Source organism: Capricornis sumatraensis, chromosome 11 (genome assembly GCF_032405125.1).
Source record: "Capricornis sumatraensis isolate serow.1 chromosome 11, serow.2, whole genome shotgun sequence".
NCBI lineage: Eukaryota > Metazoa > Chordata > Mammalia > Artiodactyla > Bovidae > Capricornis > Capricornis sumatraensis.
The window spans coordinates 58,991,508-59,008,767 of record NC_091079.1 but is presented as its reverse complement, the minus strand read 5'-3'; positions in this window follow the sequence as shown (position 1 = coordinate 59,008,767).

Below are 17,260 nucleotides of genomic sequence, written 5' to 3'. Positions count from 1 at the left end.
TTTACCCACATATTATCCCTTTTCAAACAAACTTGATGTCAGACAAATTAAAATCAAGCAGCCAGCAATTTTGAGTTGAATTTTACATGATCTGCTGGTAACCTGATTACTTTAACTTCAATATCATTACAGGAAAAGTATTTCAGGAAAAATAATGACAAGAATTCCAACAGGAGACAAGCTTAATTGTATTGATTCAAAAGATGCATGTTCATAGAAACCATGTTGAAGGAATAATGTTATCTCAAATCTACAGTTTCTATTAAGATGAAATTGTCCAGCATGAAAGAAGCAATTAAGATTAGTGTCTGCAGAACTAGAGATACTAAACTAACTAAATAATTATATGGGCCCAATTATCTTATACTTTTAGTAGCAAAATATCAGTATGGACCAACTACAAGGCATGAGGTTTGCAGGTTTATTTACTGACTGGTGTATCTATTAGGACCAAGAACAAGTGGAGCTGTCAGGACATAATGAAGGTAAATGATTAGTTAGCACCAAGCCTGAACTCTTCTCCAATGCAATAAGAGTTAATTAAAGTTTACCACCAAACATCAACCAAAGCAGGATGTTGATCAGGTTTCAGCATTAAGTGCAAACAGACAATAGTTGGCAGCAATTAGTGCAGCTATCAAATGACATGCAATGATAATTATACATTTAAAACTGCTAAAGAGCTGGGGGAAAAAAAATAATCAGCCTCTTTGACGACAAATACTCAAAGGGCAGGAAACAGGTATCAGATTATTTCACTTTAACACTGTAAATCAATAGAATTAAACAAGAAAGGGTTGTATGGGTACATTATCTGAAAGAGAACAGTTCACTGGATCCAAAATGAAATAAATCTGCTAGTACTGGCCTATCAAAGATAAGAACTTCTGTAGCTAGAGAAAATCAGTTACTTTTCAATTAAAGTTTCAGAGTGAAGTCTGTGTAAAGAAAGTTTAGCCTCTAGGTTTTCTTTCTACCCTACAATACAACAAGTATTTCACCATAATTACTGTTATTTAAATTATTAACTTTCGCTCTTAAGGTACTGTCAAAACTATTTTATGCATGAATATTATCTTTAAATGTTAGGGTCAAAATTATTTAAATACAGCTAAATTTAAAACAAAAGCCAAGAGGGAGGGAGGCCCAAGCAGGAGGGGATGGAGATATATATATATGTATATATATGTATGTATGTATAATTATGACTGATTCACATTAATTTACAACAGAGATCACCACAACATTGTAAAGCAATTACCTGCCAATTTAAAAAAAAAAAAAAAAAAGAAAAAGTCATATATACATATTTAGTGAACATTATGGCAGATCTTCCCTTGATGCCATTCAAATCTACCACTTCACTCTTACTGGATTCAGTGAGACTGCATACAACACATGCCTAAAAATACTTTTAATAAACCACCTCATTCTTTACCGTAGTTTCTGGCCTGCAGCCTAGAGCATGTCTCCAGAATTATGCCCATCCTCATGACCCCCACCTCTCCATTTTCCCAACTAATTCTGTTATGCTAAGGATTTGTACACAGTGTTGGCTAATCCCAGTATTTCCCTGGAGCTAAATCTAAGCCATGGCCAACTCCCAGCACAAAAATGTCTTTCTCCCAAAGCCCTTTCGCCCCCTTCAGCACTCATACACTCATTGGTCCTGACATTTTCACTTCAGCCATGACAAATGAGCTGATGACTCTGATGTGATTGCACGGGAGGAAGGCTTTATCTAAAGATATATCATTAACTCTCATCACCATCTCCTAATATGGCTCTTCTAGGTTAATGTGTTGTGAAAATTTGAGGAAATTTTTGTGTAAATATATGTACTTCAAGGAGTAGAGACCAACTTCATCAAAAGGAGGAAAAGAGAAGCCAAAGTGGACAGGATCAGGGAAGGGGGGGAGGGGGGGAAAGACTAGCATGTTGCTCTGAGGATTTAAGTAACCCAACTCAACCTCTGCCCTAGCAAACTAGCCAGTGGACTGTCTCTTAAAGGCCCCTTCCCCTCCCATGGGCAGCTGGAGCATGATCTGTGAAGTGGCACAAAAAATAAATAAATAAATGAAGCTTCTCAGATAAAAACGGCTAATCAATCCACAAGCCCATTTCTTTGTTTCTATCCCCGTGTAGGGTGGATTTTACTCTCGAACCCTTAATTCCCTACGTTATCAAATCTCTCTAAATTCATTTTAATGGAGAAAGGGATTGTCAAAACCCATTTCCCTCCGAGGTCATTGTCTTCTTCAATTAGAAAGAAGCAATCTTTTTCTGACCATTATTCAATGTGAAACTCTTCAAGCTTTAAAAAGCGGGGCAAAGGAAGCTTTTCCATTGAGCGTGAATGCCACAACCTTTAGGTTAAGTTAGAACCCAAGTTCCAGTTACACAAGTCTTGTTATGTATACTATGGCGTTTACAGAGTCGATGCTTGTTATAACCTCTTCTCTCAATTCAGCGGAAGACACACAGCCAATCAGAGTCGACTACGGTATAACAGACCTTGGGAAAGGAGGTCAGGCTTTGAGGTAAAGTGCTATTCACTATTGGACCATGCAAGGAGCTCTTTATTCCAGTGCTTATTGGCATCAGTCCCCCTTACTAGAGCAAGAACAAAGCCAAGTGCTCGTGTGAGGTTTATGAATAAATCAGAGGTGAGCCACTTTAAGTGCTGCCCATGATTTCCTTGTTGACAGTGAGCACTTAAATAGGCTTCTAGGACCAGCAACTTCTGGCAAACCACAACGATTCCTAATCTGCACCCTGCCTCATTTCAAGAATGAAATGGCCCACCCTATTTTTCCTGCAAGTTGTCACCTTTCAGGCAATTCTTGTCCTATCTCAAGCGGTTAAGCTTTCCAATCCCAGGGCAGTCAGCTGGCCCTGTGGTCATCATAGAAACTGGACCAACTGAAAATCTTCCCTTGCTTGGAAGAATTCCACAAATGAAAATATCTCCAGCATCACAAAAGTTATTCCCAATATTATAGACTCTCTGGATATGGGAGGACTTGAGCCAACAGAGGTAAAAAATGTTCAACGATTTGTGAAAGGGAATGCATACACAATCACACAGACATTGGATTCTCATTGGCTGTGCCCTGTAGTTGTGTGATGGTTCCCAGAAACTTCTCTGAGCTACAGTTTCATTATGGGTTAAACAAGGGGATTGTGCTGTATGCCTTCTGACTGCAACAATCTATGGTTCTAATATAAAAACCCGTTTAGATTATGCTGAAAGATAGTTTTCCCTATGGAATTTTCCAAGACAGACCCAGATGTTTTTAAGGTTGCATTTTTCTCCCCAACAACTAGATTTCAAGAGGAGAGGCAGATTCCAGTAGTATAGTAAACTGAAGTATTCTATTTATGTTTGTAATTAACACTCATCTATTTTTTTCATATATTATTGAAGATATTTACCAAGAATTTGCCAATAGTGTCCATTACTGTGAATACAGTGACTATACAGATATGGGTGCTGCCCTCATGAAGGCTGAAATTTGTTTGAGAAGAAGCTTAAACAAGTACATTCTGAAAAATGCTAAGATGCTAATTATTTTCTTCCAATGAAATATATCCTTACTTTATCAGTATTCAATCAATGCTTAGCCTTAAATAAATGGGCTTCAAATGAACTGCCAAGTCCAGGGCCACTTATAAATAAGCAGAACACAGGCAAGGCACACACTTTTATTTTTTAAGAAAAGCTTGAGCAAAGATTGTTAACTAACTATTTATAAATGTCAAGCAAATTTCAAACTCAAATCTGGAAAATTGTTATCTAAAATACACTTATATTTCCCATAAAAATATAAACAATAATTTAAGTGTGTATCTTAAATGTATCACAGTGGGAAATTATTATGAATTTAAAAATCAAAAAGAAAAATAATAAGAGAAATATATTTTGGTTGAGGGTGAAAAATTGTCTTTATAAATTTATTAAACCTTATCATGAGTCTTATTTGAACATGGGTAGTCCTCCTCTGAGTAATTCAGTCCTATGGAAAGATAAAGGACTGTGATCTTCACGAGATAAGCCAAGAGAAGACTCATAACTTCGCTATAAAATCCCTACAAGAAAATTTAAGGGTTCAATAATATCCCTGGGTTATTAACAACTGGATCTTTTCTCTAGGTCGGTATAAATTTTGGTCAGCATGGTGCCAGGTAAACAGCATTTATTCTTCTTTCATGGCACATTAAAATATCATAACATCAAGCATATAGAAAGGGATTCTATGACACCTAATGTAGCTTTGGAAAAGCCTTTAATTCAAAGACTTACAAACAGGAAGGGTCAACTTCAACTCTGAAATAAGCTTTGTAGTCTCTTCTATTATTGAATATAATGGACAGTCTGGAATCTTGAGTTCCTGTAGATAGACTAAGGTTTGAATTATTTAAATACTATTTCTATTCTAATTTGCTTCTTATAAAAAGACCCCAGAAATGCACTGAAAACATCTAGAAGCCCCTCATAACCAAAGCAACTTGTGACAAAGGAGGAGCAGATAATAAGGTGGAGAAATAGCCACCTAGATATCATCAAGGTATCCACCAATGAGAAAACATAAGGAGACTACCCTTTGGCCCTACCCCTTAGGCATCCTCCTTGCTTAATTTCTATCTCCCTCCCTGTGGGGACACATGTATACCTATGGCTGATTCATGTTTATGTATGGTAAAAGCCATCACAATATTATAATTATCTTCCAATTAAAATAAATAAATAAAAATTTTTTAAACTAAAAAAAAAAATAGAGGCGGCATCTCTACTCAAAAGGTCTATGTAGATTTGCTGCATCAAATGCCCTTCAGGAGAGCATATAGTAAAACCAACTATTGAAAATAATGAAAAGGGAAATATAAGGTATCAGCCCTGTATACATTCACTTCCTTTTATGTTCACAACACATTAGTTTTAGGTAAGCTCTCCAGCAACTCTGAAATACAAACGAGGTATCTGAGGCTCAAAGAGATTAAATAACTTAGATAAGGTCATCTATAACAAGAATTTAACCCAAGGGTCTTATAGATCTAAAAAGACCTCTATTGGTCACAGAGTTGTCAAAAAATGGAGTAGATTTTAAAATACCTAAGATTTAAGTTAAAATAAACAGTCTCATTTAAAAAGAAAAAAAGGAATCCAAAGTAAACAGTCAAAAGAATGTCTGGTTTTAAACTAAGTGTCATTTTTTTCTGTACACTATGCTGCCTCTAAAACATCACAGCATTGTCTTCATTTACTTTCCCTCCACAAAAGAGAAACCTCTTTCTTCTTCACACCATGTTCATAGTTATTAAGAATACACTTTAAGTCACTGAGATCATCAGTATTTTTATGAATCATAGACTCATCTTGCCCATTCAAAGTACCTAGGCTAACCTCCTACGTCATGCAAAAATATGCTTCCAGTCACACTGGTTAGAGGCCCTCCAGATTCTACTGGTCTCCTTTTCAGTAAGTGAGAATTCAGTCTCTCAGAGGAGACAGCATCACTGTTGGATTACCATGGCCCATTTTCCTTTTCTTTTCTTCCCCATTTTCACCAGCTTTGCCTTCATTCACAGAACAAACCCCTTTTTAAGTAACCTATATAGTTGAGTGACCATTAGTCCTAGCGGCGGACTGCTGAGTTCTCCTGACATGTTCCTGCCTTGTCGGCTGACTCAACAATTACTTCTCCAGAGTTTAACATTTCATATTTTAAAATGAGCTTATTGAACTGAAGAATTCTAAGGCAGTTCCCAGGAATTAGCCCTTTGATAGTTTCCAGTTGTCTTATACCCTACCTGCTCTTTTCTGTTGCGATCCTCTTGGCCAGTTCTTAGAAAATGAAAGAAATTTAGTCTACAGAGGGAAATGCTCAGGCTATGCCTATAAATAAATCTAAAGAGGGAAAGAGAGACATTAACATGGAAAAGGGGCATAGACATGTGTGTGTGTGTGTGTGTGTGTGTGGGCGTGCGTGCATGTGATGTCTATACTCCTAGTTTGTCAACCAAAAAGGATGACTTACTCTCAGTTCATTTCTGGGCCCAGGAAATTTTACGTATGAATTGCTTTATTCCTAAATGTATGGGAGAAAAGTACTATGAACTATACTGTAGAAAATCTACATTAATAAAGCCTTTCAGGTTTAATGAAGGTACTTTGGGAAACGATTGGGCCTCTTCAATTTATCCTTCCAATCAGGCAAATTTTATGATTCTTTATGGGCTTCCTTCTTAGAAAGTTTTGTTTTGTTATTAACAATACAACCAGGTGGCATACACCAGCTAATATGTTTTTGCATTTTAACATTGTTGAAGCTATGGATTTCCTTTCTTCTTTACAGTGAAGGAAAAGAATTTTATGGACAGTTATAAAATGCATATTTTAACCCAAAAGTCAATTTTCTCTGGTTAAAATGATTTAGATCTGAGTGAATGCTTGCAGAATGCTTTCTGTTTTTACAGCTAGGACACAATGGAAGCTATAAACTTCATTCTAGAGGTGCGTGCTATAATGCATACTATTCAGAAATTATCAACTGTGCACTGTCGCCTCCCCAGGACAAGCAAACATTAGAACTGATCAATCATCTAAATATATGATGAGAGTGTGTGAACCCCTGGCCTGAATGACTAAAACACCTACTCAGGGCGTTATGACATATTAACTAAGTCAAGCTGCCCAGATTCTTAAATTATATTTGTTTATTTTCTCAATCTCTAGAATGTTCAAGTATCTAATTATATCAGAGATAAGCAGCTTGCCAAATACGACTTTAGTATCAGAGCCATTTTTAAGTTGTGTGCATACGTTCAAAAGTGCCTCCAAATGGCAAATATTTTATTTCACTTACAAGCCTTGAAAAGTGTAAGGAGAAGTGGGGAGCAGCCATTCCTGAACTGAAGATTGTATGTCAAACATGAAACCATATCAAACTTTCAAGGCAACTTGTGAACCTCTGAAACTAGGGAATTAACAGAACATCAAATCCCCCAAGATCACAAGGGGAACAATCCGTATGCAAGAAAATAATGCCATTGAGCCCTCATTAAAAGACCATTTTGTCCTTAGCCATCAAAGACTGTGAGTGCACTAAGATCCTGGTTATATCATCAGGATAACTAAAACAAGTGCCAAGAGAAATTGTGCACTTTTAGTTCTCACATGTGTCCATCTGTTCACATATAAACATATATTCTGCTTTCTGGCTGATTCCTAAAAATCTTGATATCAGAATACCCTGGGTTTTTGCCCATTTCCTAAGAATGCAGACATCACATAAGCTACTATTAACCCATGTGTGATCCACTTCATGGTGACTGGAAAGCTGCCAGTTACAACACATGGTGCTTGGTTAACAATGTCTTAAAATATAAATGAATTTATTTTTTAAATTAACACATTTTTCTTATGGAAATACCTTAATAAGCCCTGCTGCATGTAAAAGAATAGCCTCCATGTGGATTTTTTTGTTCTTTTAAGACTTTTTGCAAGCATATCCATAAACTTAACCATAAAAGTTTCTGAAACAATCCAGAATTTCTTGACAAATTTTTTAAAGGGGTCTAGTAAAGAATTTTGGTGACTTTATATAACAGAGATCAAACACTTTTCCCTTACAATGTTCTGTACTCAAGAGGCAACTCTTATACTTTAATTTACGTGAAAACACTTCTGATTTCCCAAGTTTCCATGTAACCATCTTAATAGTACCTCAGCAACTGAACCATTAAGGTGATGAGGCAAATAGAAGTTCTACAATCTAGTAACAAAACAAGTTAGCTTAATATCTGGCTGAATCTTTTCAATCCTGCTCTGGGGCAGCCTTCAGTAGGTCATTTGTGGTGACCCCCAAACCGAAGGAGTTTGTTTATAATGTATACATATAAATAATTATTCACACTGCAGTTGATTTACATATGTACAAAAGAGCCAATTCCCACCTTTGAAAGTGTCTTAACACTTACGGTATTTTAACTGCCCTAATTATGGTTGAAGAAACATCATTAAGAGCCCTGATCACGTTGTCAACTGATAACCAGTTACAGCCCTAACTAGTAACAAGGGAAAACCCTACTGCAAATATTTCCAAGAGTACTTAAACACATTAGAAAAGACTTACCTCAAAATGAAATACATGATACACCTACAAAGCAACATGAAGATGAATTAAATTCTAAGACAATAACTCTGTATCCTCTTCTACCAGCCCATCCCAGCCCCCAAAGCTGACAGGCCACTTAAAACACAACATTGCCAAAAAATCAGAACACACAACTCTTTCCCAAGTGAAGTGTTCTACCAGCTGAAACAACTATTTACAGCAGATAGGTGGAGGGAAGGGCCAGAAGTAACTAAATGAGATATACACACCATACTGTTGGCCTCTTCTGAAATACCTTTTTGCCAGCAAAGTGCTGGGAATTCTTGATACTCGATAGTCAATATTTGGCTAGCCTAATATGTTTCCAGAAACTCTTCTATATACAAACCTCTGTTTATCATTCTCTAGCCCACTATTGTCATATATATTACTTCCCAGTGATGATAAAAACTCAGGGCATCTTATAAAGTTGCTGAAATCTGAGCCCCTGCTTGTTTTTTCTAGTCTTAGACAAACATAACTTTAGAGTGAGCAGAGCATAGGCATAAAGAAAGAGGAGCTTGCATTTTCATCTTCTTTTCATCTCAGTCATTCAGTCAGCCATTCAGAACCCTATTCAACAGAGCTTTTCATTATGCAAAAAAATGCTAATCCTTTTCCGATGCTTTCACACTTGTATAAACCCCCATTCCTTCAACTGAAAAGCAATTATATCAGTTTACCTTTCTGTCAAAAACAGGATTAATATTCCAATAACAGAATTTCCTTTCTTTTCCTATCTTTTTGCTTTAGGAAACTAGAGATTATTAGTAGAGGCATTCTTAGAGTAAGAATACATTATTTTAAATATGATTATGTGAACCAATGAGTGGGAAAAGGGGAAGAATCACAAGAAGAAAAAGTCCTTCAGTTACTGCAGAAACTCTTTTCTGTGACAGAACTGACCTTCCCATTGCAGATGCCCAAAGACACGGAGACTCACTCTGGTCTATTAATCAGAAACAAATTATGAAAGAATGTAGCTGGACTGGTTGACACTAGCCTGTCTTGGGAGACTCAGTCACAGCCTAGTAACAATGTCCTCTTCATGGGTAATGAACAGCCATGACAAATGGGGCAGAGAAACTATTTATTTGCATATGCAAATTCTCACACAAGGGAAACATGTACAAACAAGTGTCATTGTAAGGTGGATTAGGCAAACAACGCTTTCTTTTTAGGACATTCTGCAGCCCAGAACATTAGTCAGCACAATTAAACCAGTCTCCATGGAGACTAATGAAATTTCACCATGGTATGAGTTAAATTAGATAGCTAGTTATGTGTTTCCACAATCCAACTTGAAATCCATTATTGTTTCAGAACAATACAGCAATTGTGCCTAGCTGATCTTTGCCAGCTCAACAAGCTTCTAAGTTGACAATTTGCATATGTTAATATAATTAAGCACTAATTACATGAAACTTGTACATATTCACATGCACTTTCCCTGGGCGATTTTCAGTTTGAACCTTGGCCAAGTCTTTAACCCTTAGAAAGGTTTTAGAGGGGGGGAAAAAAAAACACACAACTCTGCCTATGGGTACAGGCCCTAGGCAGACATAGAAAGGCTCCTCATTTATAAACACAAAGCTTAACCTGGCTTCTCATATTTCTAGGGACAATGACAGAAAATATTTTGTGAGTGTGCTAGGGACCAGGGATAAGGGAACAGTGATTGAAGGGTTGGGGGTGAGGAGAGTGGATTCATCTTTAAAGACTCATAACTAGTATCTACTCATAGGTAAGTAATAACACTCATTTCAAGAAAAATGTGAAGGAAGCATTTGCTGTCACTGACATTGTTGAACACTGGGGAGATGAAAATGATTTGACAACAGCAAAAATAGCAAGTAGAAAAGGAAAAAGGAGCCAGCAGCACCTAATGAGCTTTACATAAATATATGCAGAGGCAATTAAGCAATGTTAATTACTATGACAGCAGTTAATTGAATATAATTAGATATTTTAAGCCACTGAATAAAGCATAGTTAAGATTAATTTTATTGAGATTAATTGTAAATAAGGATAGATTAACTCTGTGTTTTGACAGGCATAAAAAGTAGTTCTGCAAATGAAGCAGGAGCGTGGCCACCAGTCCAAAAATCATATATTATTTTAATGTCACACCTCAGAATCATCTCCTCGATAAACATGACTTTTCAAACCCAAACAGACAGGAATCTTGAAGAAAAACAAACAGCTTGCAGAGATTAAAGAGCCTTTTGTCCTTTTTCATGTGCATTTCTTTTAACAGACTAAATTAAGCGAGTCTGGTGTACGTGTTTTAGGAAGGAACATTTCACACTGAATGGAAAAAATGTTCTATCACATATGAAATTCTTGCAGCTGTGCGGAACTTGGTCCAGATGGTTTTAGACTATAAAACACCACCAAATGATAGACAGTAGGCCTTCCCAAGATTATGTGATAAAGTCACAATCTTTTATTCTGACCTCCCAAATTTCTGCTTTGTATTATTTCTCATCAAATCACATATTTTCTTTTACAGTAGTGCTTCTCCAAGAGGGTTAAAAGAAACATCAAGCCTACTAAGTGTTAGGAACTAATATTAAGTGAATGGAAGAAGGCCTCTTTCAACAGATAGCAGCTAAATCTCTCAGTCCCAAAATGCAATGATAGCCACGACAACGATGCAGATGACAATACTTGGTTACTCTCACAACAATGGTTTCTAGAAATATTTCTTAGGGGAAAATTGCTAGATGAAAATCCCTCCCAAAGACCTTTACAACCAAGCTAATCCATGTACACTCTTTAAGAAAATTAACACAGTCTTCAAGAATGCTGAACAAGTCACTAATAAGAAAGGAACTTCAACTGATTTTGAAATTAATCAATAGGTGATTAACATAATATTTTTAAAGCAGCAGAATGTATGTGTGCATATACACATAGAGTACATAAACATATATATTATATTTCCAATACTTCTTAGCTCTTAATCAAACAAGGACTTTAGGCTATGGAGCCTGCCTCTACATTGCCTAGCAACTTATTTAGGATGCCCTTAGTCTTTATAACAAAATTCCTAAAATGGTCTAGTGAAACAAGACTACGACGACAAGCCATTCTGCAGTGAAAGATTTTAAATCATCCAGCCTCTTCTAATAGACTTGAGACTTATTGAGGTAGAAACCATAAAAAATGAAGAAGGGAAATTTAATCCCTGAAATATTGATTTGCACATTAATATCATATAGGCAGAGGGCAATTTGGCTTCGTGGAAATGACACATTGTCGACCCTTGGTGAAGTCAGAGCCAATCTAACTGCTGAACATGTCTGAATCTCAAGAGTTATTAAGGGCTTCCCTTCTTGCCTTTATGACTTTTCTTCAGCCTACCAATGCAATCTTAAATGTATTATCTTTAAGAAATAATTGTAAAACCTCAGGGGTTTTCCAGTTAATGGAAGGGAGGCCAAACCACATCAGATTCTGAAATGCAACATTAAACCCTTGCAATCAACAAAACCACCTCAATTCTCATCCATCCAGTGCAGGATCTAATATTGTTATTAGAGATAATCAAATTTCATTGTGTAAATTTAGGCTCATGGTCAGAATGGAAGCAGTAAATTCTGCAATATTAAACAGCGATTTTCTCAGCCTCCTTTATGTTTTCCTTTGCTGGTGCAGCATCTTTTAAAATAATCCAACTAGCTCAAAATTAATGAGCAGATCTGGACTCATCTGCTAAAAACTGCAAAACATTACAATAAGGCTGAACATGTTTCCTTCATTTTTAACTTTAAGTGGCAACTTTCACTTCCTAGACTGAGAGTCCACTCTCCCTGCTTACTCTACAATTGGTGCTATTGCTTTGACTTACACAGCTGGTTTACCTGACCTTTCTTTGTTCCTTAGGTACATTTCACTTTTCAGATTTATGGTATTTCCCCCATATTTCATTGACTCTATCTTCATTGCCATAAAAATGAAAACACTTAAATATGAGTTTACTTTTTAAATCCAAAAGCAACCAGCTACTGAATAAATACACAGTGATACTCTCTTCCCAGTTTATGCCATAAATATTAGAATCTTTTTTTTTTTAAAAAAACTAACTTGTATAAACCTTATGATCCCCACACTGAAGCCAGGTGCAAGAGGTTAAAACAGCTGGCTAGCCATCTTTTATTTTTGTGTGCCTTCCTGCTGATTGAAACCGCAAACGTTGAAAACTATCAAATATTCCCTTAAGGATTTTTTTTTTTTTTAAGAAGAGGAAGGAGAAAAGAAAACCTTCCTTTTCTTTAACATGCTCCTCTGTAGAGAAGAAAAATTCTAAAACACAATCAGTCACAGAGATAGTGAAATAATCCCAATCTCTCCCTTCTGTTGTATTTAAAGCATCCTTTCCAACAACTTCTAGACCCAATTGTTCGTATTATTCAGTTAGAAAAGAGAAAAGAGGTGGGGGGGGGGGGAGAAAGAAAGAGAGAAAGTCTGAGCTTGCTCTGTCAGTTTTGCCAGTAAATATAAAGTAAAACAAGTGTTGATGGCACCGAGAGTGTTACATACCCGGGCTGTGTTTTTGCATTGCTCTCAATGGAAGCGATCGATGCCCGTGTCACTGTCGCGTCCCAATCGCAGCCAAGTCTCAGCCTTAATCTAAGCAACACCCGAAAAGGCAGCGGCAGCCGCAGCCTCTCCCTGACTCTTCCATCCATCCACCCAACTAAAAATATAATACTACATATGAGCTTTAACCACTCCACGTTTATAGGGATCAAGCCACTGAAAATCCAGGAGAACACAATAAAAAAAAAAAAAAAAAAAAGCCCTCCTTCTGTCTCTTGTCTCTCTCTCCTCTCTCTCTTCCTCTCTCCCCTCTCTCTGTCTCTCCTTTTGCCATCTACATGATCCTTGATTAAACATGGAACAGAGTTAATAAAAAAAAAAAGGGGGGGGGGGAGGACTCAAGGAGAGGAAATGCAACTGTCAGAAATCGGGACCGCCAGATTTCCTGGTGAACCTGCCTCTGTCTGAGTCAGTGTCAATCCACCATCTTCCGCCAGTGAACTTGTCTTTGGCTTTTTGTTTGGTTTGGGGGGGCTGTTGTTGTTGTGTGTGTGTGCTTTTTTTGGAAGTGGGGAGGGGAAAGGCGAGGTGGGGGCTGGAGGTGGGGGAGAGTAGGGAGAAAATGTGTGTCTGTAAGTGTGTGTTGTGTGAGTGTGTGTCTGTGTCTGTGTGTGTGCAGGGGTCGGGGTGTGTGTGTGTGTGGGGGGGGATCCGTGTTCGCGATCTGAACCTCTGGTACCTACAAGGAGGGTGTCTCACCGAACGGTAGCTAAGACCTCACCACAACCGCGCGGGAGCGAGGAGTCTCGGCCAAAGGCGCCCGCCCGAGCCTCCACTCTGGGCCGGACCCCAGCCCGAGCGGCCGAAAGAAGCCCCCCGCCCGGATCGCAGGTAACAAAAGAAATACAAACCAGTGCACCGTCCGCGGGGCAGGGGCGGGAGTGGCAGGGGGAGGGGGACAGGGTGGGGATTCCTCTGGAACTTGGGCATCGGCAGAAAAACTTTATCCAATTCCAGGAGAAATTTTATTATTACTATTTTTCCGATCGAAAAGAGCAGAAAGCCTGGGAGGGAGGGGGGAACGAGATAGAAGTAGAAAGAAGGCGAGACCCGACGCATTCCAGCCCCTCTTCCCTTAGCTGCTCCCGGCCGGAAGGCGCACTTGATGCCCGGAGAGGCGAAGAAGGTGAAGTTCGTTTGTAGACCTGGAACCCCTTTCGGGGGGCGTGAGGGGCGGGGGTACCGGGGAATAAATCAGTTCTCACAACCGGCCACAGCTCTCCCAACCATAAACAGACACACACACACACACACACACACACACACACACACACACACACACACACACACACACACACACACACACACACACACACCCTTTGCCCTTTGCCAAAAGAAAAAAAAAAGAAAACAGATTCTTGACCCCCGGCCTCGGGCAGCTGTCCTCCGGTCTAAGGCACACCCGGCGGCGAAAGCGTCGGGAGAGAGCTGCGGCCGCCTCGCGGGTCCCCGGCCCCGAGGCCCGGCGATCCTGCTTCCTAACGGAACTGCCCGGCGTCCTCCAGCGCCCAGGTCCGCGCCGCCTCGCGCTCAGGCGGCCCGGCGTCTACCTGCAGCCCCGGCACGCGCCCCAGCCTCTCGGAACCCCCCTGCCCTGGGGCGCACTGAGCACCGGGCCTCCGCGCACCGAGCGCCCTTCGCGGAACTTGAGCCAGGGAATGGTGGATGATGAGAGGAGGAGAAAATCGAGGCTGAACGGGAGGGTAGGGGAACAGCGAGAGATGGGCTCCGAGCCCCCACCGACCACCTTCCAAACTTTCGGAGGAGGGGTGCGAAGGAAGGGGGCATCCCGACCCGGGCGCGGGGTTGCGCCCCCCCCCCCCCCCCGCACCCCGCCGGCAGTGTCCGCGCCGCCGCGGAGCTGACAGCTTCCCCGCGCCTCGAGAAAGCCCCGGGCTCGCGGTGGAGACAGAACCCGAAAAGACAGGCAAAAGGAGAGAAAACTGCTCGGCCAAACGTGGATGATCCGCCACTTAATCCAAAAGTTAAATCCCGAAAAACGCATTTCCCCCCCCCAACCCCGCAAGAAAGTGGAAAATCAGATCCTTCAGTGCCCCCTCCCTTCCTCCGCGGAGCAAATCCTGGAGCCAAAAAAAAGGGGGGGGGGAAGAGATAGCAAAGGGGGGCAGAGCGGAAGAGATGGTCGGGCTGAGGGGATGTGAGCGAGAGCGAGCGAGAGCGAGCGAGCCGGGGGCAGAGAGGGAGAGAGGCGGAGAGGGAGAGAGAGGGAGCGAAATATCAAAGATTGTGCAAGATCAGGCTGGAAAGATAATCGATACTCGACCTAAATTTAACACAAACTACTCAATAAAAGTTAAAGAAAAAACTTACTTTCCATTTCCCCTGCAGTTCCTACTCGATCTTCGCCTCTTTTTTGTTTTGCTTTTATTTTACTTACAGCTGATCACATCCAAGTAAAACGAGAGGGTTCATTAAAAAAAAATAAAATAAAAAAATAATCCTCGAACTTTATTGGGTGAAAATCAAAACGCTGGAGCAGAAAGTGGGGGGCATGGAGCGGTCCTCGGGGATCCGGGAGGAGTTAAAGCATGTGCCGACCGCGGTCTCGCTGTTTGGTTGTGAAGGGGTTGGGAAAAGGAGGAAAGGAAATGAAAATCCGATATGTCTTTATTCTGCTAATTATTATCGTTTTAGCCCTGTTTAAAAAAAATGGCTGATTAAGTTGAGTGCGCATGTCTTTGTGTGTCTATTCCCGATATGCACTCTGGGAATGAGAGAGGAGAGCGAGGGAGAGGGAGAGGGAGCGGGGGGAGAGAGAGGTGTAATTAGTGAGGTGATCAACATTCCCCAGACTGCAAATGACGCGCAGCCCGGACTCGGAGCAGCCCCAGAGCCTCGCGGCTTCCGAAGCTCGGAGCGCTGTGGCGGGAGCCCGGGACGCGGCGACCACGGAGAGGGCAGGGACTGGGGACCTCTGGGGCTCGTACCCCACGCGCCCCTGTGCGCGCGACTCCCAAACTTCATTAGACACACACACACTCAGGAAGGAGGGGGAGAAAATAAAACACAAATACCTCCCAAGCCGTGCCCTTTAAACACTCCGAAAAAAATTTTTTTTCTCATTTTAATGAGGCAAAGTAATTATTATCGGACCAGAGATGTGTTTACTAGGGAGCTTTAAGCAGCAATAGGAGAGTGAGGGCACTGGAAAGGTTTTCTCTGCTGAAGTTACTTCTGCTACGTCCAGGAAACCACTTTAATGGCGAAATGCAGGATCCTGAGCAAATATGCAGATATATGTAAATAAAGGGTGCCTGGCTGTGTGCAAACACCGCTCTGCCTTGCCTATTTCAAAAGGCGGGATTGCACCCAGGATCCCGTAGACACTCAATTTAAACACGTTATCTTTCGCTGGCAACATGCAGGAGAGAAAACCCAGGGCATGGAAGATGGAAGGGGTTAGTTTAGTCAAAGTAAACTTTCAAATGAGGATAAGTGCTGGTTGCAAGGGTGTTCGTGAGGGTCTTGATGCTGGCCTTTATGTAATATTTTTGAATATTTTATCAGAATTGCATAAGTTCAATGTAATAGCTTTAAGAAGACTTAGGAAGAAAACCTTTCATCTTGTGAGTCTGTTGAATTATCTTTCTTGAAGCACATTATGATGAATTTTAAAACCCCACTACAGATCTCATTAGAATGAAATATACTTGGTATTTTCTGGTGCAAAATTTAAGGTGGCTGATTCTCATTTGAAAATCTAATTATCTCTTTCCAATATTACAGATGTGAATATGAGTGACACTTTCATTAAAAGATAATTAACTAAAACTAGGAATAGACATACTTTTAAATACCCCCTACTGAATATGGAATATATATATATATATATATATATATCCGTTGCTACTCAAAGATAGCATCTCGATACACCACCATATCACAGGTTACAAGTAGACACCATCTATGCAATATTTCAAAAATAGGGATTCTAGAGAGAAGGTGAGAGCAACAAATCAAACAAGCAAAGAACAGGAAATACTTGCAATGGCCAGCTTCCTGGACAGGTGAGGCATCAGCTCCTTTGGAGCTGACAGGCCTTTGAAGTTCTGGATGGCCAGGATCTGCTACAAAACCTTGTCTTAGGCCTTAAGCACCAAATCTAGGAAATACCAACTGAAAGGTTTATTGCGCAAGCACTAGAAACAACAGAGCCTGCAAACATCATCTTTCTGGGCCCGAAACCTTGTGTTATCAGGGAACATTTGAAAAATCCTAAGACTGATGCAAATGGGATTTAAAAAACCAAACAAAACACCTGGGAGGATAAAAGCACAGGCGTCAAAAGAGCAGACTTAGGCCCAGATCAGGAAAGCTGGTTGCCTACAGCAGCTGGTTAAGGTTACAATGAAAGTGCAGAGGCTTGGAGTGGAGACTAAACCCTAGATATGGTCTTTATTAAGAGAGAAAGAGAGAGAGAGAAAAAAATCTCCCACCTTAGGAATCTAGAGTCGGTACATGTACTAGTGTGTTAGAAA